The sequence below is a fragment of the Epinephelus moara genome, chromosome 4 (assembly GCF_006386435.1).
Source record: "Epinephelus moara isolate mb chromosome 4, YSFRI_EMoa_1.0, whole genome shotgun sequence".
NCBI classification, from domain to species: Eukaryota; Metazoa; Chordata; class Actinopteri; order Perciformes; family Serranidae; genus Epinephelus; species Epinephelus moara.
The window spans coordinates 27,848,441-27,872,495 of NC_065509.1; the positions used below are offsets into that span (position 1 = coordinate 27,848,441).

Below are 24,055 nucleotides of genomic sequence, written 5' to 3' on the forward strand. Positions count from 1 at the left end.
TGCAGGATTTTTTTTATGTGTGTATGATTCAAATATTGTCGTGTTAAAATACAGTTTCTATTAGACTTTGTGTCGCCCAGCAGCTCGCGCTGACTGACTTTGATTCTGCTTAATATGAAATGATTTTGCGTCTTTGTGCGTGTTTGTGAGTAAGCGGATTAGACTTGGAAAGAGGCGCTTCAACATGTGGAGATAACCTCTTCAAAGAGGAGAACATTTCAGCGGGTCATCGCAGTTTCTTATATTTCATTAAATGTTTTTATGTATTTATTTTATTTGGAACAAAACAGACATGTAAAAATATCCCGCTCCTGAGTGAAGAGTTAATTGTCTTCAACAGGAAGAAGTGCATGTCGCGTGCCTTTATGGCTGCGGCATTGGCTTCATCAGAGGGAATAAAGCTTCACAATAAAGTTAGAGGAACAAGAAAGTTGCATTTATTTTCTGGAAGAAAAGGAAACCCTCTGTCATTGTGAGTATTGTAAGCACGGATTCCATATGTGCACAAGTGGTTTTAAAATAAAGTAAAATTTTAATTTCTGCAGCATTTCCTCTGTGTTTTGTGAAATGTCTCGCCATGTGTGCATCTGAGGAAAAAGTCGCCCCTGTCCAAAAATCAGGGGGAATCATAGTAATTCAGCAAACTTCAAAAAACAATGCATGCCTCACTTAAAGAAAAAAATGCATATTTGCACATCTGAATCCGGATATTTGCAGCAAAAAGTAACATTTCAATGTGGAAACATTTTTGTTTTCCTCCCATCAAGGTCCTGATAAGACTCCCCTGTGCATCCCTCTGTGACAAGAAGAAGACGTCCAGCAGAATAATGCAGAATCTCTGCCTCCCCTCTAAAAGTGAAGGTAAGAGAAGCACCATAAGAAGTATGACAGAGGCCATGTAGGATGAGGTACTTACACATTTCACAATTTCAACTGTACAAATGAGGTGAGAGCTGCAGGGAAAGCTTTACATTCAATGCCTGACAAGGTCTGATGAATCAATTTGAGTATGACATGTGCTGTATGTTTGAGGAAACAGCAGAGTGAGCTGAGCAAAGCTCATTTCCTGCTTTACGTCTTAATGGATTCTTTATTTAAAGACAGGGTCATTTAATCCATTAGTGTGGCGAATGCTTGTTTCTACACGTCTAATTTTACAGTATACAGTATGTCTGTGGACTTAATTGTGCCTAATTGTGTGTGTCCTGGAATGTGTGCGCTCATCATATTTGTCTTTTTGTCTGTGCCTCCATGTGCCCATGTGCCAACGCAAGTGTGTGCCCATATGTGGGTGTATGAGTGCTCCACTGTTACTCTGTGCCTGCGTGTGTGCCCATGTGTGTTGTATGCAGCCTATTAGTGGAATTTAACCCCTGTGTTCAGGGAGTCACATCCCCTCAGCACACCAGGCTCCATTCTTACTGCAGCACGTTAACATTTTACTCTCTTCCCTCCCCACCCACCCCCTTCACTTTTGTCCTAAGAGGGCAATTAAGGAAACAAACGTTTTCCCCAAGATAAGCTGGCTGCCAGCTTTGCATACTAATGCAATGCCAAGTGGTTACAAATAGTGAGTGCTCTAATTACCGCCACTGTTTTCAATCAGAAATTGCTCAATTTCCCAGGATGAGGTCTCCATGGCTGTAGAAAAAAAGCACAACCTGACAGAGGCAAGAGACAATCATCTCTATGTGGAGTGTGGTCTGATTTTGTCTGTGTGTGTGTGTGTGTTCACATGTGTGCGCGCCTGTTGGTGTAAATAAGCTCATCCGCCTCTGTGTGTGTAGACGCCGGCGCGACCCTCTCTATCACTGCTGCCCTTGACAAGTCAAGAAATGGATCCTGTCAGCCTCTGCAGCATTTAGCACCACAATTATCCCCTTTTCACAGCCTGGCTGCATTAATGTAAACCACACCAGGCAGTAGTTGCCACTCAGTGATGAGCACGATGTGGCGCACCATCTCTGGGTGAGCAATTTGATGCAATTGTGTTGCTGTGTGATCATCAGTGCAAATCAGGGCCTGCTCATTTATTAAGCAATTTCTGTAGAAGAAAATTAAAAGGAAGGCTTTTTTAATTTGGCGGGGGATAGTAATATCTCTAAAAGCAACAATAATGCATAATGTGGCTGACATCAAACAAAAAAGAGATACTGGAGTGAATTTGGCATGCATCAGCCCATCAGGGAGGTGTGTGCTGTTTTTAGAGGAACGGCCATCGTCATGTGGCCACCATGAGCAGGGGGCAGCACAGACCGAAATGACAAGGACTCACTCCCTGGGTGTGAGAATGAGTCACTCCATAGGATGCACACACAGGACCCATCCGTTGGCCTTAGCTGACCTTTAGCTCTGACGGTGGCTAATGGAGGGCTGGCCCTCGATCAATGCACTGAGAGACTGGGCTCCCCATCCCTGCCCTTTCGCCGGGCCAGGAAGGGACGGATGCTGCCAGAAGCCACGCCGCGGAGCCATCGACCCTGCCACTTTCCCATCCTGTGGGTGACAGCTGCAGTGCCAATGAGCCTGGGGACGCCACGCTGCCCTGCCACGCAGGAAGGACAGCCAGCAACTCTATCTCCACGGTGGCGGGAGGGGAAAGTCACTGATGATCTGCTTGTGAATGTCAGATACATGTAAACAATCCCAGCAAACACTTTAGTGTTGAGTAGATGTTGAAATGACGGCCTGTAGCAGCGCTGAAACACTGCAGAGCAAGATGAAACTTGCTCATAGTCATTTGAAAATGTTTTTCCAGCCTAGTCTCCAGAAAAGATGTACTTTTCTGCAAATCACGGATACATTACATTAGTGCGTTATCATGTTGCAGTTTCTTTAAGTGACTACAATGCTGTGGTTAACATCAGATTAGGTTTAGGCACAAAATCCTCTTGGTTACAGTAAGGAAAATACCATGTTTTTTGCTTAAAATACCCCATTTGAGGGGCACAATCCCAGAAAGAATAGCAAAGATGTCTCTTTAAAAGGCTACAGCTTTTTGTGCCTAATAAGTCACTGGAAAAACACTGACGGGATGCTACAAAACACTCATGTTTCGTGCCTAAAAAGCCACTGAGAACACAATAACTCACAAAATCCCAGCTGCTGGAAAATATTGTGTTTTGGCTTAAAATACACAGTTTTGGGGGCACTATTTCGGCTGGAAACGCAGCGTTGTCTCTGTAAAAAACAACCACTTTCTTTGGCACTATCAGCAGGAAAAACAGTGACCGGACGCTACAAAACACTCATGTTTGAACGACTCGCTAAATCCCAGGTGTTAGTTAGGAAAAGATTGCATTTTGGTTTAAAATACCTGGTTTCAGAGGCACTATCCCGGCTGGAAACGCAGTGATGTCTCTGTAAAAAACAATCACTTTTCGTGGCACAATCTCGGCAAGAAAAGCAAAGATGTTAAAAGCAATAGCTTTTTGTGCCTAAAATGTCACAGTGACCGAATGCTACAAAACACTGCTGGCTAGAAAAAGATTGTTTTGGCTTAAAATACCCAGTTTTGGGGGCACTATCTCGGCCGGAAACGCAGCATTGTCTCTGTAAAAAAACCAACCGCTTTTCTTGGCACTATCCCAGCAGGAAAAACAGCGACCGGGAGCACAATGACTTCCTAAATTCCAGCTGTTAATTCGGAAAAGATTGCATTTTGGCTTAAAATACCTGGTTTCAGAGGCACTATCCCGGCTGGAAACACAGCAATGTCTCTGTAAAAAACAACTGATTTTCATGGCACTATCCCTGCTGGAAAGAAGAACGACAGTCGCTAAAAAATACCCATGTTCGGTAACTAAGCTGTTGTTTGTGTGTTGTGTGTTGGTCTCAAACAGTGGTCTGCAGCTTGGCAGACGTCTCGGCCAGGTGTCACACCATCCGCCATCCCCTCCACCTCCACATGACAAAGTCAGCTCATACGACACTTTAGAAACGTTGACATGACTCGTATGAAATGTACAATGTGTGTCTTATTCCTGGGTCACAAAAATGTACAATGCCAATATTTTCTTCAGGCAAAGTTTTAAAAATGCAGTGCTTATTAGCGTTGGAAAGTTTTCATCCATCAAATGCTGCTTCAACAGTTTTGTGCATGAAAACAGATTCCAATTAACTGCTTTAATTCAAGTTGAATAGAGTTGGACCAAAAGCTGAGAGCTCTTATAACCTTTTGTCAGTAAAAAGTTGAAGTCACATCAATAAAGCCTGACTCCTGCATAACCCTCGTCAAATGTTAGAACTTGTGTTTGCAGTTTGATCGCTCTTTGCATTCCTTGTGCACTTAAAATGTTACCGTGGGGAATATCATTTCACATGCAGCACCATGTTGCTAAGATGTGCCTGATGTTGTGCTTGGTGGTGTACTTTGTAACCCAGATGGTGCACCACTGTATACCTTTTATCAGCCTCCTTGTTGTGTCCATAAACAATGCATGCATGGGAAACACAAACACACAAAACAATATTTGCTGTGCATTTTAATTGCATAGACTTCAATTCAAACGTGTAAAGACATTCAAAACAATAGCAGATAAAACATTCGCTCCATATGGGCAGAGAAGAGAAGACATCCAAGAGGTTTAGCACAGATTGTTCTTTTTATTATCATTAACAGTAATGTGATTCTGAAGCCCCCCCGTGACCTCCTCACAGCAGCAACTCATCTCAGAAGTCATTCATTAGAACAAACAGAAGGCAGGCAGAAAGACAGCGAGAAAGAGACACGGGGAGAGAGCACAGTGTAAAATAAATTAGATTGTTCTTATTAGATGAACCACTTTGAGATGGTAAAAGAGGAGCATGATTCACACATTTAAAGGATATCCAATAGTACAGTATTTGGAGAGGGAGATGTCACGCCGAGCCCCTGATCCAGTTGTTGGTCTTGTGCTATGTGTGTAATCACAGTTACACTTACTGTCCATTTTGGGTTGTAAGGCCCACAGGGAGCCTTGAAATATGGGTCTGAGCAGCGCATGTTTGGATTGAGATTGGGCTGCAGTGTTTCTGCTGGAGACTGGGCTGATGCAGGCTGTGGTGAAACTAATCAAAAAGCTTCTTATGTCTTCTTCCTCTGATATAAATGGATTGTACAGTCCCTGATGATTTGGCTCAGTGTTTACTGAATAAGATTTCATACACTGGAGTGACAGTAAAGGCCACCTCTCTCAATTAAGCCCCCCTGGTTCCTTTTCCATAAGAGCAGTTAGACAGCGTTTCGTCATAGCTGCACCCCCCGGTGCTTCTTATCGCGCCAGGCCTGTAATGGTCGACCTCTATACATGTTAATGTGTGAATGTATACATATGTGAGGATATAATATGAGAGTGGTCAGGGGCTCGGTTGGGCCGGGGCGACAGAGGAGGAGGAGGAGGAGAGGGGGGTTGAAGAGAGCCGTGTGGATCCTTGGAGTGGTGTGACAGACTCCCCAGCCTCCTGGTAGGATTTGTTGGAATGTGAGAGAGAAGGATTTTAGCACCAGGCGAGCCACGCCAGAGTGCTGCAGACTTCATGCCATCTGTCTCAGCCTCCATCCTCTCTTTGCCAAACTCATCAGACCTTTATTTCCTCTCCCTCTATCTCCTTCTCATCCCTGTTCACAAGAGTAGCGGACATACTGAGATCTGCTAATGTATTGGAGGGAAAAAAATGGCTGGGCTTAATAAACAGATTCAAAAATCTCGATTGATTAATATGTATTCTTGGAGCTAATTGTCCGACAGCCCTCATGGAGATAAAATGTGTGTTCGATAGCCCTGCCATTTGTTACTTGACCAACAGGGAAAGGGAGATGGAGATATTCATACCATAGCAGATCTGTTGATCAGTTAATAATGAAACATGTTTCAAGTGAAAGCCAAAAAGTTCACTTAATTTAATGCATCATTATAAACCATTACCTAAATAACTTTTTTTTAGCATACTGTGTCGAGAAATGAAAATTGCCTAATTAAAATATATCCTGTAAATGAATAATGCTGTGTGTTGATGTGGTTATTCTGTCACTGACATTTTATGGATGCATTATATATTAGACACCTGCCAGTGTATTAAAATGAGAATATAACCAAAGGTAAAGGTAACCGAAAATCACTTCCATCTAGAGAAAAACACATTCTTAAGCCATAATTAAATCAAATCACACATCAATAGGGTGTGTGATTGTGTGGTGTTTTGGTGGGACTGATCTCTCACCCTCTCTCCCCGTGTGGGCGACTAGGGAGGAGGCTGAAGGAGATCACAGGGAGGAGCTGTACAGGCTCCATGTCCTTAACCTGTTCACAGAAGGGCAACGGAGGGGTGGAGGCAGTGGAAAGGAAATGTACCCTTTGTCCGAAATGGAGCACCAGGTGGCAGGAAGTGGGCAGGAGGCGTTTGAAGATGACCCCTGGTCTCTGCGCTGGGACGGCCTCGCCGATCGATCCGGCCAGAGATGGCAGGGAGGGGAGCCAGGTGCCCCCAGAGAGCCTGCAGACCACGCAGATCTATTATGGGCGAGGAGGAGAGCGGAGTCGGCTGGGGCCCAGCCCCACTGCTCCCAGTCATATCACTGCTCAGACAGCCAGAGTCAACTGGCTGCATCCTAACAAGCAGGCAAATACTGACAACAGTCTGGTGCACAACAAGCCCAACGGGCATCATATGAGAACTTTAGGAAGGGTTTCCACTGCAGAATGCTGTCAAATCTGTGTATCAAACATTGGACAACACTGACTAATTGGTGTGAGTGTGCATACATGCAAGTATGGTATGTGACAAATTAAATACACGCAGGTCAATGCAGCGCTTTTGGAAATGTAGCTGCACACAGCGCAGTCTGAAAGAAAAGGAAGTGAGTTACTTTAGTATATTGATATATTTATTTTTTTACAGAATACATCCACAGATTGCATTTAAATGACTTGCTGCAGAAGTTGCGGGCTGAAATTATAGTAACACGAGAAACCGAGATTGAATGACGCTACATAACAGAAAGAGGAAATAAACATCAAAAAGGAGCACGGACAAAAAGGAAAAACACAAAAGCAGGAAATTAATTCAGCAGATGTTTGTGCACATCTGCACACGCATGTGAATGTGGGGAGGCTGCTAAGCAATTCAGTAAATTGCAGACATTGCTTTGAAATTGTCAGAAAGAAAACATCAGCAAATACTGAGCAGCCATTGTTTGCTTTGGGGGTACCTCTGCCTGTAACACTAATGCACAATATCCGTGGATAAAGCTGAAATAATGAGGGAAATCAGTGAGACATTTGTATCCTAAGTAGGTCTTACATGTCTATGAATCAGGCATCCCATTCATGAGGAACGTGTTCAGCTAGAACACTAGATTGTTACAGCATTTGTATTTTGGCCAGATTTGGAGGAGGTGAGTGCTATCAGTGTCTATGCGCTCATCCCTCTGTATCTCTACGATGTTTACTGCACACAACATGCAAGCAAACACACACTCGCGCACGCACTTAAATGCACAAACAGAAACTCTAATCCTGACCCCCCCCCCCCTCCATCCTCTCTCTTTCCTCTCCCTGCTTCCCTCCCCAGGCGTGGAAATGAAAGCTGGGCACTTTGGAGAGGATGGCTGGAAGAAATGAAGACGTGTCTGATTTCCACAGCAACCAATGGTGATGCAGCGCTCCGCACTCTCTGCCCTCTGATAGGTCTTTGTCACTCTCTTCATCTCTGAGACCCATGTCATTCCCTCTAATCCCCCTCCCAAACACAAACAGGCCAATCCCGAGACAAGGCTCAGGGGCTGGGGAGGGATGAAGGAGCTGAGGCATGGAAGGAGTGAGGGATGTAGTTCAGGAGGAGAGAAAAGGAGCACCAGAAGCTGGTGTTGGTGTGAGAAGGAGCCAGTGTGTTATTATTAATAAAGCATTAAAAAAAAGTGAGCACATCAAAGCATACAGGGGCTATGCTATCATACATGAAAGTACTGCACTATGGCTTAATGTTTCCTAAGGCGTGTTATGGTGACGCTGCTTTGATTTGAAATGCATTGTGTGGAAAATGGATTTACAGGAGTGGGGAGAGAACGCTTGGTGTGGGTGCAGACCATAATTTAAAACCTGACCTCATAGGCTCTTCAAAGTCTCTGTGAGTGTGGATGTTTAGGACTTATGTACAGTATGTGTGAGACCTAAAGCACAGCTACATAAACAACAAATAAACACATACATACATACGTGCGGGGTGGAAGTGGAGGACGCCTGCAAGAGCAGAGAAGGAGCAATCACTGTCACAGCACAATCAAAAATGCGTAATTTCACATTTTGATCATTAGGAACTAATTTTTCAATTTTTCTTTATTCTTTTCTTTCCGAGCAAAGGGTGTCTGCACCTCATTATATCGTACTTGCTCCGTCGTCGATCGGGGCCTGCAGGAAGTGAGACATCTTTCTCATCGTTCCCCCGTGGCCAGGTAATTATCCTAATCTACCTTCCTCCTGTGCTCCAGCTCCTGTGCCACACTGGCTCGGACCACCTCTGTGGCTTCATTATCAGTGCTGGGACTCATTAATGGCTCCGCGGCCTCACTGTGCAGGCTGCTGGCAGAGAGAAAACCACGGAATAGGAGAAGAAGAAGGAGCAGGAGGAGGAGGAGGAGAACAAGGAGAAGAGGGGAGAAAAAATGAGACACTAAAGAGCAAGGGGCTGCCCTGGAGGTTAACATCTCAATCATGAGGGACAATACTCGCGAGTCCAACAGCTTCGGCTCCTGAAAAGTCATCACTGGCTGGCGAAAGACGAGGCTATAGGGCATAACAGTGTCAAAGAGGAAGTCAGGAGATCGGCCAAAGTGCTTCCTGCAGGGCAAGATGACCATGAAGTGAGTGTGTTCGAGGTCGCCATGTCCACGTGTGTGTGTGTGTCCCTTACACACCCCCACCTTGCGTGTTTATAACCTCACAACATACAGAAGGACTGGGGGTGGGAATTCAGTTTCACTTTTTTTTTTTTCCTGATAAATGACACCCTGACAGTTGGAAAAAATGTTGGGGTCCCTGAACAGATTTCTCAGTTACAAAAATAAAATGTGTTGGATTAGACAAAGACAGACATTTTACATTCTACTTTTGAACCCCAATGAGAGCACTGACAAATGCCACCCCACCCCCTCTCCGTCTGTGCCATGATTGTTTTTTTCTCTCCAGAAATGTCATATAGTTAAGAGGTGATAATTCTATATGGCACAAACAGACACTGACGTCTTCCAAGTGTACATAGCATATAGGCTGACACAGATTGAGATGGTGTAACATGTCTTTGCATCACTCTAAATAGCCACTCGAGCTTTGCTCATTCTTTATATATACTCAGAGATTCCAGCGGAAACTTTTTGAAATGGATGAGGAACTCAAACGCAGTGCCCTAGAGGTGAGAAAAAATATTCTTGGGTTGAAGTTACTGCAGACCTCAGTGATGTGTGAAAATCTATAGTACTCGTGTTCCTGTGTAGATGTAGAAGCCTTCCTTCCAGAAAACAGACATACATACAGCACACCGAGTCCTCTGAGAGCTGGTGTTAACAAATTCTGTTTGGTAAGGGCAGCAACCACCAGATCATACATTAAATGCATGCTTAAAAAATGCTGATGGATAAGGCATGTTGAGCATGTTTGAGTGCGCTCTGGCTTCAGCGGGAAGGACAAACCATTTTAAAGGTTAAATATTACATGCAAAACTTGACTGCAGCTGCCACCACTGTGGTGTACACTTATATTATGATAGACTGTAAAAATGTAGATAGGCATGCACCATTCAAGAAGCAAAAATGACCATTTGTATATCAAATAGTCACCACATGTTACCTTGAATTTGTTAGGAGCTTTGCTTCTCTCCTATACCACCACCGTGAACGGCGAATCCAAAAAACACAAAAGATTCTTCATGAATTAAAGTAAACAGAGACACATTTAACAACAGCAAAACTATATCAAAGCATTCATTTAAAAGCTCACAGAACTTGTGCAGTTTAATGCAAGTTTGATTTATCCAGCCATATGCTCAGTACTTCTGGAACACACTGCAATTTCACAATGACACTATGATTTAAAACGTATCAGTACAAACAGTCTCATGCACGCCCGAGGAGTGTGCCGAGGCACACCAACACGTTCTCATCCCAACTTGTCAAATATTGCTGCTTTGTTAGTGGACATACACATTCAAATATGACGTGCTAGGTACCCTCTTGTGTCTGTTACGGACGTTCAGGGACGGCGTATCCACTTACGTTTGTTAGATGCATTGTGTCTCCTCAGAGAGCACTTCCAGTTTCACAGGAATTGTACAGTTTCTGCTCGTTACAGGACATACAGCCCTTTGCAAACTAAAGTTACAACGTAAGTAAAACACTTCGGGTTTTTTTTAGTTTTAGTTCCTCAGGTTTAGGCTACAAAACTGTGGTTAGATTTAGGCAACAATAGTATGTGGTTCAGTTTATTAAAAAACATATAAGTTGGCTTAACATTCACATGGGGAACAAACAACAGGCTCCCTGGTGAACATCTGGAATTTGTTCGATCCATCCACCTCCCCTCTTGCCCGCCCTTTACGCACTTACTCACTCTTTATTTTATGGTAGTTGCTGGCGGCGTTACAAACTGTTGATCCCTGGTTTGCATCATAGCGCTGAGAGGGGTGTCTTCATGCGTCTGTTTCTGACGCTGACGTCCACTGACAAAGTGCTGGTATTTGACAGGTAAAGAGTGAGAAGGGGCTGGGCCCACGCATGCGTTCGAACTTACGCTACTAGGTGCACTACTCGTAGGCGGAAGTTTTTTATATTGTAATATTTTAGCAAAGATGGCTGCCATATTTGGGAAGTACTGGGCATATGAGTGGATAAATGAGACTTGGATTATACTGCACGAGACGTGTTTGTAAAAGGATGTTTTGATATAGTTTTGCTGTTGTTAAACATGGTCCCTTATGACTTCAGTTCATGAAGAATGTTCGCCTATTTTGGATTCTCCGCTCACCGTGGAGGCATTGAATTCAGGGTGACACACAATGAGTAGCTGATATTTTGGGTGAAGTATTCTTTTTAACACCTCCATACTTAAACATCCTCTTTCACCGATGAAAATTTAACTGTGCACTTTGAGGTCTGGCATTCGAGTGACTGGGAGCAAATCATCTGCAAATGAGCAGAAACATTCAGTAAGTCACAGGACTGCAGGTACAATATGAAGCCTCAAAGTAAGACTACTGAGCTCAAGTTATGATCTAATGAGCTCTACCGACCCACGAGCGACCAGGACAGAAGACAAGTTATAGTGCAGTGAGTGGCTTCTGAGTTAAAGGGTCAGTTCACCCAAATTACAAAAACTCTTTTACTTACAAACAACAGCTCTGGAAGTGTTGAGCAATGCAGATAGTTTTGTTTAATCTACCTGGGTTATATCCATCTCTGAGGTTTCTGCCTGCACTCCTAAACAAGACTGTCTCTTCATTATAAAGTCTTTCCATTGAAAACTTTTCACAGTGAGTTCTGTTGATTGCAGAGAGAAACAAGGACAAGGTTTCTGGAAAAAGAAAGATTTTTTAAAATGTAAATGAGATGAATATATCAAAACCTGGCTGAATCAAACCAAATCTCATTGCATGGATACAAACCGCTACAGGCAAATGAAAAAATAGAATATTTCTTTATTTGGGTAAATCAACCATTTAAAATGGAATTTAAAAAACTGCCATTGAATCAGGAGCTCACTATTCACACTGTGGTCCCATGCAGGTTACATACTGGAGCTTAAGGAGGGTCTCGTGTTCGAAGTTGCTCGTGACACTTTGAGCCAAACAGAAGAAATCTGGTGGCAGTGCAAACTCAAAGAGATAGTGTGCGGGTGGATTGAATGGATGTTGTAAAGCATTGCCCTCAGTGCTGAGGGCTGAAAGATATACTGGAACAAGAATATTTAGAAAATATTAAATATCAAGATCAACAAGAAAACAGTTCGACAATCACCAGAAGAAAATACTGGCATTGTACGTTAATGCAAACCACATATGTTACATTTGTACGTTTTGTACGTATTATACCAACGTTTGTAAAGTGACAAGATGTTTGCCATGCTGCAGACCACAGTTAGCCAGTCATTGCTGTGTTCTCGTGTTCCCAGCAGCTTTGTAGTCACCAAACATTGCTGTTTTACAGAGTGTTTGTTTTTTACAGACATTGTTGCTGTTCTTGCTGATATTGTGGCCTAAGAGCGGTTGTTTTTTTTACCCAGACATCTACTTGTCTGTCCCCCAAATAGGGTATTTTAAGCCACAACATGATAATTTCCAAACCATAGCCAAGTGTTTTTTGTGGCTCAACTTAACCAGGTTAGGTTTCAACATATCTGCTACCAGTGGCACCAGGAGCTGTAATCCTATATGCACTGTGCGTACATTATTTTCAATGATTTATCATCCTATCTTGAAAATAAAATCATGACAAAAGCAGCAGAGCGTGTCTTTGGGTTCTTTTTCACTGATGAATGTGCCTGAGATGCATTTTTTGGCTACGTCCACTCACTATGACGCAAATACATTCGGATGCCGATGACTGGTGCATGTCACAGGCCAGAGGTCAGTGTTTGATAAACATTCCCGGCGCTCAATTGTGATGCTAGGCTCGCATTATTGTGTTACTTATCTTATGCGTTAGCAAACAAAAGTAGCTAGCAGCTTGGTTTGGGCTTCGTGTTACATATTGTTGCTGTATATTTGTTATATCTAACTGTTGCTGTGTGATGCTGCAAAATGAGGGAACCTGTTGTCTGCTAAATGCCTGTACGTTTCTCTGGACTATATTCAGTGTATTATATTGTACTATTATTTTTCTGGCTGTTGTTTTTAGGTCTTTTGGCTTGTTTTTGAAATGCATGTGGCAGGCAAACCAGAGTTTTATGGTGGTGTTGTGTCGGTAACGTTAATGGGAACCTACATGTTAAAGGTACCTTACAGCTGTGTACTATGGAATATAATCCTGCCGGTGCCACTCTTTGCTACATAATAGTGAGCAAACGCAACGTGTCCGAAGCTTGCATTTTTTTCTGGTAATTAGGCTGCAAAAACATTTTTGTATTCACATGTTGACAATTTACTAATGTTTTACTCATATTTTATTATTTATTCATATGGATGTAATTGTGAAGCTGTGTAACTGACATGGCAGCAGAAAGGAAAATGTGACAGAGCAGCACAGTAACTATGCACCATCTTATACAGTGCATTTCAAGGCCCTTCTCCTATAAAGTAATATTTTTCTTACTTTAATTCACCACACATCCCCACAACTTCACCTCCAGTGTCATTAACCAGTTTTAATTTAATAAAAAATGGTCTGTATTTCCAAAATGAGCCAGATAAGACAGCTCTGAGCTCAGGCAACATTATTGTCCTCTTGAAGATAGGTTAGTTCAGTCTTTGACAAAAAAAAAAAAAAAACTATGCTAGAAATTTAGGATATTGGCAGACTTTATTTGATTGAACATTCAGAGTAAATGACTAAGCGCCTCACCCTCCTGCTATAGTGAGGCTAAACACTGAAATGGTTCCAGTATAAAGTACCTTTTAGGACACCTATATTTGGTAAGCATATAAACGGATGAACTAAGGTGACAGTAAATGCGCATGCTTGGGGCTCAGGAGGATATTAATACATTCTCCACCCCAACATTGTTGTCAGAGTCAGATGGCACGTGCACTCATCAGAGGGGTGTAACTCTGTGTGGGGTTTGGTGCAGACAAGCATGAAGACATGCTTTATTTTTTGTCAGGGGTAATGTGATGATACTTGATGCTACGACAATCTTTTTTGCGCAGGATTCTGAATCAGAAACGTGCTATAAATAAATATGCTAAAACGGGTTCCGATGGGTTTTTCGGAGAGAGAGAGAGGGAGAGAGAGGAAAAAAAGATCTGCTTCAAATGTTTCTGTGTTTTCTTCCCACAAGAGCCCTTTTAGTTAGGAAAGAGTTATTGAAGGTGAGAGGGAAAAGTAAAACCTTTTCTTGGCCTTTCCAGGTCACAAGACAGCTTGAAAGGTAAAGGTCTGCTTATGTGAGCACTTCAATTTCTCTGTAGTAGATCACAACCTTTTGTTTATCATCCTGTGTCATGCTGGTAATGGTGTACCTTTCCGCCTCAGGTGTAGTGCTGAGCAATGCGGCTATATAACACCGAATGTTATGAGTTATATGACTTGTGTGTGTGAGACTTCTCAGTGTATGCAGGGGAGGACAGTACAGGGCAGTTAAGGGCAGTGGAGGGACAGTTTTTTCTCTCACATGTAAAAACTCAAACCTTACTCACTTCTATAAAAGATAATGAGGGAAAACAAAAACCTGCTGTTCTGCAGCTTTGCTTTGACAAACCAAAATAGGATCCAGCTCCCTCACAAACAAGCATGTGTATAACAGAGGAAATATGGGATTTCTTCTCTCTAAAGGCTTCTGAAAAATACACAAATAGCACTCATACAGAATATGGTTTACAAAACACGGTCATGCACAATGTTTTGCCGTATTTTGACTAATTGCAGTGTGTGTGTTCATGTGTACCTTTACAGAAATGTGATATGGTTGTTAAATTGCAGCTGACATTTTGAAGAAAATAAAGCTATCAGCTGGTGTACAGGCAGGAGTGACAAATCCATAACGGATCTCAGAGACTGGAGTACATGAATTATAATGTTTATTAGTGAAATATACTGAGCATCAAAGTTAATTCTTGACCTTGGAAACAATAGTTTCACAAAATAATCTTAACTCAAGATCCTCTTACCAGCCTTTCCCTGAGCTTTCAATCAAAAATATTTCACTATATAAAATATTCAGTAATAATTTCTACTGTTAACCATCCTTTCATTTATTGTTCAGATTTTTACATGACTAATACGCCACTCACCATCACCACGACTACCTTTTAAAACTAAAAAGGATACTGCACATGCAATGGTGGAAAGTAAATCGAGCACTGTAGTTAAAGGAAAACTTTTTTTTTTTTAAATCTATACAGTATTTTCCCATGTTTTTGTGTCTAAGTGACTAACGGGAACAACATTATTTGAAATTGATCCGGTACTGAGCGATTAGTGCTACAGTCAGCAGCTGTGAAACAGGGTGCAATAGGGGCAATTGCACACAATCAAAGTATGTCCACTGAAAGTGCTTGTTTTGCCACTGACAGGCTCAGATTGTTATTCTAAGTGTCTGACAAAGAAATTAAACATTTTTCTTTACCTTTTACTCAATCAAGTTGGTTTGTTATTGTGTTTAACCAAGTGTAGCTCAAGGAGAAGTCTCGTTCTAAAGCCTTGCGAGAGCTGAGTTGTTGCAGGAGGACAATAGCAAACAGATTGGATCAAGTGAAAGGTAAAGAAAGGTAAGGTAAATATATAAAACATGTGATGATCTTATAAAATCTGATACATTTGTTATAGACTAACTACCATATAGTAGATGAAAGTAACCAGAAGGTGCTCTACTTTAATTAGCAACAACACCAAAATGCATTTTCGGCATTATCACATCAGTATTTACTGTCAATTCATGCCGTATATAATATAATATATAATTATGTAACACTCAGAGGGGCCCTTTTTGTGCATAAGTACTTTAAATTTTGATAGTTTAAAGGGACAGTTCACCTCCAAATCAAAAACACGTATTTTTTCCCAGTCCAGTTACCAGAAGAAAATGTTTCCATTATACATTTCTGCAAACTACAAATACATTAAATTTGCATGTTTCATACGTGTTATATCAATGTTTCTAGAGTTTCTTTAAACCAAGACATCACAGCATTTTCCAGCAGTGTTTGAGCCATGAAACCTGTTTTTTTTTTTCCCCCTCTAAAACAGACACATCGCAATGTTTCCCAGCCATTTGATCCACAAAAAATAGTTTTTTTCTCTGCTTATCCTGCACCTTTTGTGCTATTGATCAATCTAGATTGTTTTGGTGTGAGTTGCCGAGTGTTGGAGATATCCGCCATAGAGATGTCTGCCTTCTTTCCAATATAATGAAGCTTGGTGGCACTCAGCTTGTGGTGCTCAAAGCGCCAAATAAAGGGGAAAAAAAACTCAACAGCAATGTCTCTTTCCAGTAATCATGATCCAGTCACTCAAGATAATCCACAGACCTTGTTGTGAGCAGTTTCATGTAGGGACTATTTTCTTTATACCCAACTACACCCACCAACTGTATCACCATGCAGAAGGAAGAGTGCATCTATTGCTAGCTCACCTAGCACCACTGAGCTAGCTAACATTATAGCTCAGCCAAAGAGTACACCATTAATGTTCACATCTTGGGCTGTCATGAGCACGAGCCTCTCGTCTATGAGTAGATGCATGCTTCCTTCTGTGCAGTGATATGGTTGGTGGGTGTAGTTCAGTAGAAAGCAAATAGTTCCTACATGAAACTTCTCACAACAAGGTCTGTGGGTTATCTTGAGCAACTGGGTCATGATTTCTGCAGAGAGACATTGCTGTCGAGTTTTTCAAATGTATTTTTTTTTGGCACTTTGAGCACCACAAGCTGAGTGCCATCTAGTTCCATTATATTTGAGAGAAGGCAGACATCTCTACGGCTGATATCTCCAACACTCTGCAACTCACACCAAAACAATCTAGACTGATAAACAGCACTACAGGTAAGAGGAAAAATATATATTTTTGATGTTGGGGTGAACTGTCCCTTTAAGTTAATTTTGGAGTATGAAATTTAGTATTTTTACACTGTGGTATTGCTACTCATATAAGTAAAGGATGTGAATACGTCTGTCTCTCATGAATGTGAATATAGAAACAGCTGAAATATCAGGCTGGGTCACTTACAAAAGCCACTGCTGTTCTTTGCACCTAAGTGCCTAACAAGGTTATTTCAAAGTCAATATGTGCAATATAGCAGACAGTGTAACTTCTGCCAATATTTTCTTCCCTGTATAAAAACTACAATCATCCCTGAGATCAACAAGAGAAGAAGGCGGATCTGCTGAGCAGTGCAAGATGTGCTTTAAGCCCAGATCATGAATCAGGTCACAGAACCAGGTTAGACAGCCCACAGTGACCCAGTCACACCGAAAGAAAACGTGTTTATTTCCATTTCAAAGCTACAGTGTGACAAAGTATAAAGCGTACTCTGATCCCCATCTGAAGCAGTGTGCAAGGTGTGCTTTTAGCTTTACAGAGGACTGTGTTAGTCAAACAATGGGAGAGCATTAAAACATGCCAATAGAGGAGTATTAGTCAACAGTCTGAGTCAATACACCCCACTGGGCTGCATGTCTTCCTACAAACACAAGCAATTGCTTTAGAAGGCTTCGGCACTAGATAGAAACATCAATTACAGTAAATTACACCAAAACAGTGTGAAACACATCAATTTGTTAAATCTCCTGAGCTGTCTGAGCTGTTTTGGATGAAAGCAGAGCAGAGAAGTGGAGTAAGATAACATTCAATAGCCCTAAGATACAGTACATTGCCCTACCTCTCCTTGGTCATGTTTATGCATTGAATGAGGGAGTTATTTATATTTTGATTCTTGGGGACTTACTTCGAAGGCATTACCAAACACAGAGAAACCAGCTCAAAATATTCTTTTTCCTGTGCGCAGCCTACTTTTTAAACGCAGAATTCAAAATAAGAGCGCTCTGTGCCATGACTTTAAATACACATCAGCTGCACTGTGTGCCCAGTTTCCTGTTGGCTCCCAGACTTTTTATGGAATAAAAGTAGTTATTTCAGTTTGGTCCAAGTTCATAGAGTTGAAAACCCTTGCAGAGGCAAGGTCAAAGGCACTTTATGTGTTTATTAAGGCTTTCACATCAAAGTTAAAGGACACAGGTTGATAAATTCTGCGGTAAGCCTACATTGAGACAATGAAAACAAAGGGATAAAACACCATCTTGGTTTACACGCTCGCTTTCCTGCACAGAAGAACCACAAATGATAGCTTTCTAAAGGTAGCAACTATGCTCCGAAACGAAAACGTCCAATTTCTACTAAACTTTGTAGTGCTTCAATGACTTCCCTTGCTATGGTTGATTATCCGGGAGGGGTGTTGGTTGCTGGGGACAGATGAAGATTTGGCTGTTTCAGGGAACATTTTGGGGAGGAGGGCGGGGGGGCTGGAGTAAATGAAAGACAAATGCGAGTAGTGCCCACTCAGCTATTTTCCCAGTCAAGATCAAAGGCACGCCGGACTGGCCGCTCCACGGGAAACTTGAGATGGGTCCTGCCTTTGTTTGCTGTTGCTAGGAGACCTGCAGAAGGCTGAAAGTGTTTGCAGTGGGGTACAACATCAAAACCATTTCCAATATAAATTTTTAAGACAGCCATGTATTTGTGTCCCGGGCTTTCAATTTACTGAGTACACTGAAAACACTAACAAATAATGGCTCATCCCTGTGTTAGTCGCCGAATAAATTTCTTGGTGTTTGTTTAAAAGAGAAAAATCGTTACAGACAATTGCACATGTGCACACTTAGAAAGGGCACTTGTCAGCAGTGTGAACACTTTGCATAGTCTCAGCGCTTTGATAGTATGTAAGCACAGCCGTATGCATGCACAAACTAAATTCAACAAACAGCCATAAAAGCAACACTTTTTTTTGTTTTGGTGCGGGAACACACAACACGTGAAACTGCACACACAACTTAAATGTAGTTTGATATATTTATAAGCTTAGGTTTGGCTTCCCAACAAAGCTAATTATGATGCTGTTATCTATTAATGGGCCCCATGATAGTAAGGGTGGCTAGACATGTGTCACAGAGAGCTCATTACATATCATTAGTTCGACACTCCAATAATGTCTACACCTGCTGAGCAGAAGATAATGACTTGGCCCCTGATATTTGCAGGACTATTGTCTACCAAGCAAAGCACCACCAGGAGGATAGGTCCACAGGCTGGAGAGCTGCATGAAACCTGATAAAGCTATACAATAACCTAAAGTACACATGCCTTTTTTATTTGTTTTAAGCTACTGTGAATGCAGCATTTGTCGAAATAGCATTTGGGGAATAGCTGTAACTCATTAAAATAAAAACCAGCATTCCTACCATCTGTACATATGTTTTTATATAATTCTGGGGAAAAACTCAGGAGATGTATTGCAATTAAGATAAGCAATTAGCTATTTACCATTTATGATGGTTGCTTACATCCTCATGATAGACTTTTCCTGTTTGCTTGATCGCTTCAGTAGCTCTGGATCACCCACTGTTACATAACCTCGTCTGAATAACTTGACCTCGTCTTAATTTGAAATGAAAATCCACATTTTAAAAGTGAGCGTCGGCTAAATCCTGTACTTAAATGGGAACTATGCGCCAATTTTCAAAAGTCAGACATCTTATTCCTGTGGTCAGACAGTCCAAAAAATATTAGTAAACATAAACAACTTTCCCAAATCAAAAGCTAGAGTGCTAAAACTCAAATTTGTAATGTCAGAGGGTATAGAGTCTGGAGCTGCTGCATAGACAATAGATTTGAAAAGATGTTATAGATGACACTGAGAGCACCCAGGTGAATGTTTTGAGTATTTGGGCACATTTTCTGTTTCAGAACTGAGAACACTACAATAGAATAAAGCAGGGCAGCATGATTTACACTTCTTAACGTGTATATTTGTATATTATGCCAGATATTTAATTAAAACTATAAAACTGGACCCAGTGAGTGACCCTGGCCTGCAGAAGCCACTGGTTGTGAATGTTAAATTGTGGTTACTTTGCTAAATGTTACTATAATTTGAAGCATTCTTTGGCACAAGAATTTCCTTCGTGATAAATAAACTTCTATTGAAGTGAGAAAAAAAAAATCATCTTGTGACTATTTTGACAGATATGAGATATGATATGAGTCACAATTTTAGTGGGAGTGGTAATTTTTGCATTTAATTTTCACTGATAATGTGATTTCTGCTGGGGTCTGTACCAAACAAGCATGTTCCTTTTGATCTGGAATACGATTTTTAGGCCGGGGCGTCTCTGTAGCACCACAATTCTTCATATATATTGTGACACTTTTCACTTTTATCAAAAAAATATTGCAGCTTCTGCGATTTGGATATTTCCCCTTGGCTTTATTGCGATCTTTATAATATTTCAATTAACTGTACAGCCCTAGAATAAAGCTCATTTTTGTGTATGGAAAAAAAAAAAACCTTCACAAAATCAGTCTCCCATTCATTGTCTATGAAGCAGCTCCAGACTTTATACCTGATGACATCACATGTTTGAGACTTACCTCTCTGGTTTCTAGCTTTGAGTGAGCTCATGTTCTTGAATACTGATTGAACTAACAGGACCATGGAAATAACATTCTTCATTTAGGTGGTGTTCTTCTTTAACTCAGTTAAATACACACCAGATGAAAAGCAGAGTGTGTTACGTTCTGCCGTGTGGATCCGCACATAGTATGGAATCTATCTTGTGACTACTGGGACACAGAAAAACTGCAATCGCCACCAGAGTGACCTTCGTGTCTGGAACGATAAAGATTAGAATGGTGCTGTGTCTGCCTCGTGTTTTCACTACTTGAGCCAACTGGCACAGCGCTGGCGTCCTCTCCTCGGCTCCCAGTCTGCCATGATGACAATGGCAACCAGCTACCGCATGGCATGTAGAAATGACAAAGCAAGCCAAGGGATATTTGGAAGATGGGGAAGATAATACGAAATACAACTGATCAATCGCTCTGTTAAGAAGACGCCATCCTGGACATTGCTGTCGCTAGCCGTTTTGCATTTCTGGGACATCAGCCTCTTCGTCCATGTTTGGAGTACAGTGTGCTTTCAGTAGCTTTAAAAGAGGCAATTTCAATAACTGGAGAGAAGAAATTAGGTTCTTTGAGGATTCTAAGTTTGTATCCTCTAAAGGGCTGAATTTCTTCTAACCACGAGAACTAAAAATGGCCTACATTCAAGTGTGCCACGAGCTTATCTGCTGTGTCCTGCCTTAACCTGCTCCAGTCTGTAACTGTGTGTGTGTGTGTGCTTAAGGAGAGAGGCAGTGTACAGCAGACAGACGGTGACAAACAGAATATTTGTTTCACCATTAAAGACAAAAAAGTCAAGGGTATAGTCCTGCTGTTGTTGTCTTCAGAAGACAGAGATGTCTTACCCCGTCACTGCAGCCAGAGATCCACCCCTGCGTGACATCACAGTGAACACACTGCCGCCAAATCCCGCATCAGCAGTCTAAATGCGCTTTAATTGGTGTGTGAGAAGCTGCTGTACTACCAGAGTATCCTGTAGATTTGTGACTGCTGAGCACAATTGAATTAGTTTTTGACTGAGAGTGACTTTGTTCATTTGGCTGCCACCTGCCTCTCAGTAATACAAATACTTCGCTATAGTTATCAACACAGACTCGTATCGGGTCTAATTTGTTTGCCAAATCTCCGCTACATGCAGGACTTCCTGCCAACAGGCTGCTTGTTCTGGAGGGTTGGAAAATTGTTTGATTTAAGAAATAACATAAATCTGAAACCTATTGTTCATGTCCCTCTCTGCAAAGTGCAATATCGCAATTAATAAGTCATCTGTGGGAGTATTTATGAATAATGTAGACTTATATAGACATCAGAAGTTTGAATATATAATATGTATGAAAACACAGTACAAAAGCTTTGAATAGGAAAAAAATATGGCTCACAAGTCCTGGGGCCTGATCTGATGATGGTTAAATCTTAATTTATGGTTCATTTAGATTTGATTGATAACTGATGCTAACGTTTCCACTCCAATGATCTTTACACTGTGAAGATGACGAATTATTATTTGAGATAAAGAGATGAATATTTTAAACTTTAAACAAGATTCTTGAGACAAACTGTCTCCGCACCACAAAATCCACGACTAGTTTACAATGAAGAATTCACCCCTGTGTTTGTTTTGTGCTCCTTCAAAGCCTCGACAGGTCTGAATGATAAGTGAGCACAGTAGCCAGGATGCTTCCCTGAACAGTTCACCTCTGTTTTGGGCATGACTGCTGCCTGAACTCTGCCCCCCCCCACTGAGACAATAAAACGGCTGGATGACTATAGGACTAGCAGAAAAGGCCGACAGTTTATAACTCAAGAGAGGCGAAGCTATACAGCCTGTGTGAAGATAAAGATTTAGTAACGGTAAGAGATTGGAATTCTCTCAGTCTGAGGTCAGACGGCCAAAGTTACCTTTCTCAATTCCCTGAGGGCGCGTGAGGAGACCCTGGACTCAAGCTGGAGCGCACAGTTACACAAGACAAAGGAGTTGTCGCAGTGAATCAGAGACCTCATCATTCCAGCCAATAATTGCTTACTTGGTTTGTAAATGACATGCACTATCTTTAGTGAGTCTGTCTCCTGCTTTCACTTTGCTGCAGCCTTTTAAAGCCTATTACAACTAGTAATATGGACATGCAGGGAAACAAAAGTTAACTGAAATTATCATAAATGTGTGGCCAATCCTTCACAATAATTGTCTCGACGCAGATTTAAATTTAGACTTAAATAATTTGGCTCACAAATTGCAAAGTATGCAAATAGGTCTTTAATTTTATGTCCTTAAATGTCTTTTTTTTTTTTTTCAAAATAAATCTTGAAGAATTTGAAGAGGTTAATTACACAGAGATGAGAAAAAAAGTCATTTAAACAATGTAATGTAATGTTTTCATATGTAAAAAGTAATTTATACAACTTAAAGTTACATCAAAGATCCACCAATTCAGGTTTTTTCCATGAGAGAAATGTAAATAAAGCAGAAACCTCCCTGTGTGGGTCTTCAATAAAAGCTGTATTCAAAATTCTTATATAAAGAAAAGAAAAAAGAGCATTAAAGCCACTTATTGCAGAGTACTTGGATTATTTTATCATTTTCCTAACAGATTTATACATCAGGAAAACCTATTAGAGTATTGTAAGATGGAAATGTATCTAAATACAGCCATGTTTTTTAAATCAACATATAAATGTACACTGTACAAATTTAAATTTGTTAAAAGCATCCAAAAGTTTAAACATTAGCGCAGTATTATCTTTAGAGTGACTGGTGCATTATGATATAGGAGTAGTTTAAAAGTCTTGATCTTTTCACACTCTCAGAAAGAACTGTTATTGGAGAGGATTTGCTGTGAGATTCCCTTTTCATTCTAACGGCATTAAAAAGCGTAAAGACTGGGAGACAGAGGAGTGGGGCTGACGTCACAGTCCAAGAGTCACCCGCCGTGTGTTCGGCGTCTCCAAGTGAAGACTTATCTGCAAAGAAGTTTGGACGGACAATGTGGGTGGACAGGGCGTGAAACTACTATCATCATCAGTTCTGAATGAGAAAAAGAAAACATATCTTCCACAAAAAAGGAGGCTCATTCCAATTCAGCTGCGTTGTTAGGACAACGAGAACCATCCCTCAGATGATTAGTTCCACTTCAAAAGAATTTACTTTCCGCAGTGGAAACGTCCCCCTTTTGTGTCCTTACACAGGGTTTTCTCAGCCCAAAAGAAGAATCGTATGTTTAGTCAGCCTGTTTATTATTCCTTCTGTTCACACTACAATTGTATTAAATAAATAGAGTACTACTAACAAAGGCCTATTAGCCCATAAACATGTCCTGGTACACACAAAAAAGGCTAAATCACAGTCCCTGCATAAGAATTAAGATACTCTAAATGCTGGTAAAGGCATAAACTACACTGCTCGGGACATGGTGCCAGCTCAGAATGTCTGATGTCACTGACATCATGAAACATGCATGTTATGTTGCACATATTTTGTCTAACTGGGGATTTGTTATGAGGCTCAGTCTCAATTCTGAGAGACACCGCCCCTTGCAAAACAGCCACTGGTGATGCTGAGAAGCGGCAGTGCATTTTCTGGTGCACATTTTATACATTAGAGTGAATGGATTGTGCTTGTTCACGTCTGATAAGCAGTGAGAAGTAGTAAAAGTTGTAATCTTTGAATAAAAATATCTAATAAAAATGCTATGCACACTTTAATTTACATTACACAGATTCACACATTTTACATATCACGCTTTAAGTTACTCCTGTTTTGACTAG

General features: G+C 41.2%; 2 long non-coding RNA genes across 2 annotated transcripts in view; one reads left to right on the forward strand and one right to left on the reverse strand.

The window, feature by feature from the left end:
• Positions 1–7,675, forward strand: part of LOC126388996 (uncharacterized) — a 28,374-nt gene extending 20,699 nt beyond the window's left edge. Inside the window, exons 3-4 of the long non-coding RNA XR_007569799.1 lie at positions 768–861; positions 7,552–7,675. This is a non-coding gene — a long non-coding RNA (uncharacterized LOC126388996). The remainder of the gene's footprint in view (positions 1–767; positions 862–7,551) is intronic.
• The window catches only part of LOC126388995 (uncharacterized), a 110,814-nt gene continuing 93,648 nt past the window's right edge, over positions 6,890–24,055 (reverse strand). Inside the window, exons 7-8 of the long non-coding RNA XR_007569798.1 lie at positions 8,351–8,558; positions 6,890–8,219 (exon numbers count right to left, since the gene is read on the reverse strand). This is a non-coding gene — a long non-coding RNA (uncharacterized LOC126388995). The remainder of the gene's footprint in view (positions 8,220–8,350; positions 8,559–24,055) is intronic.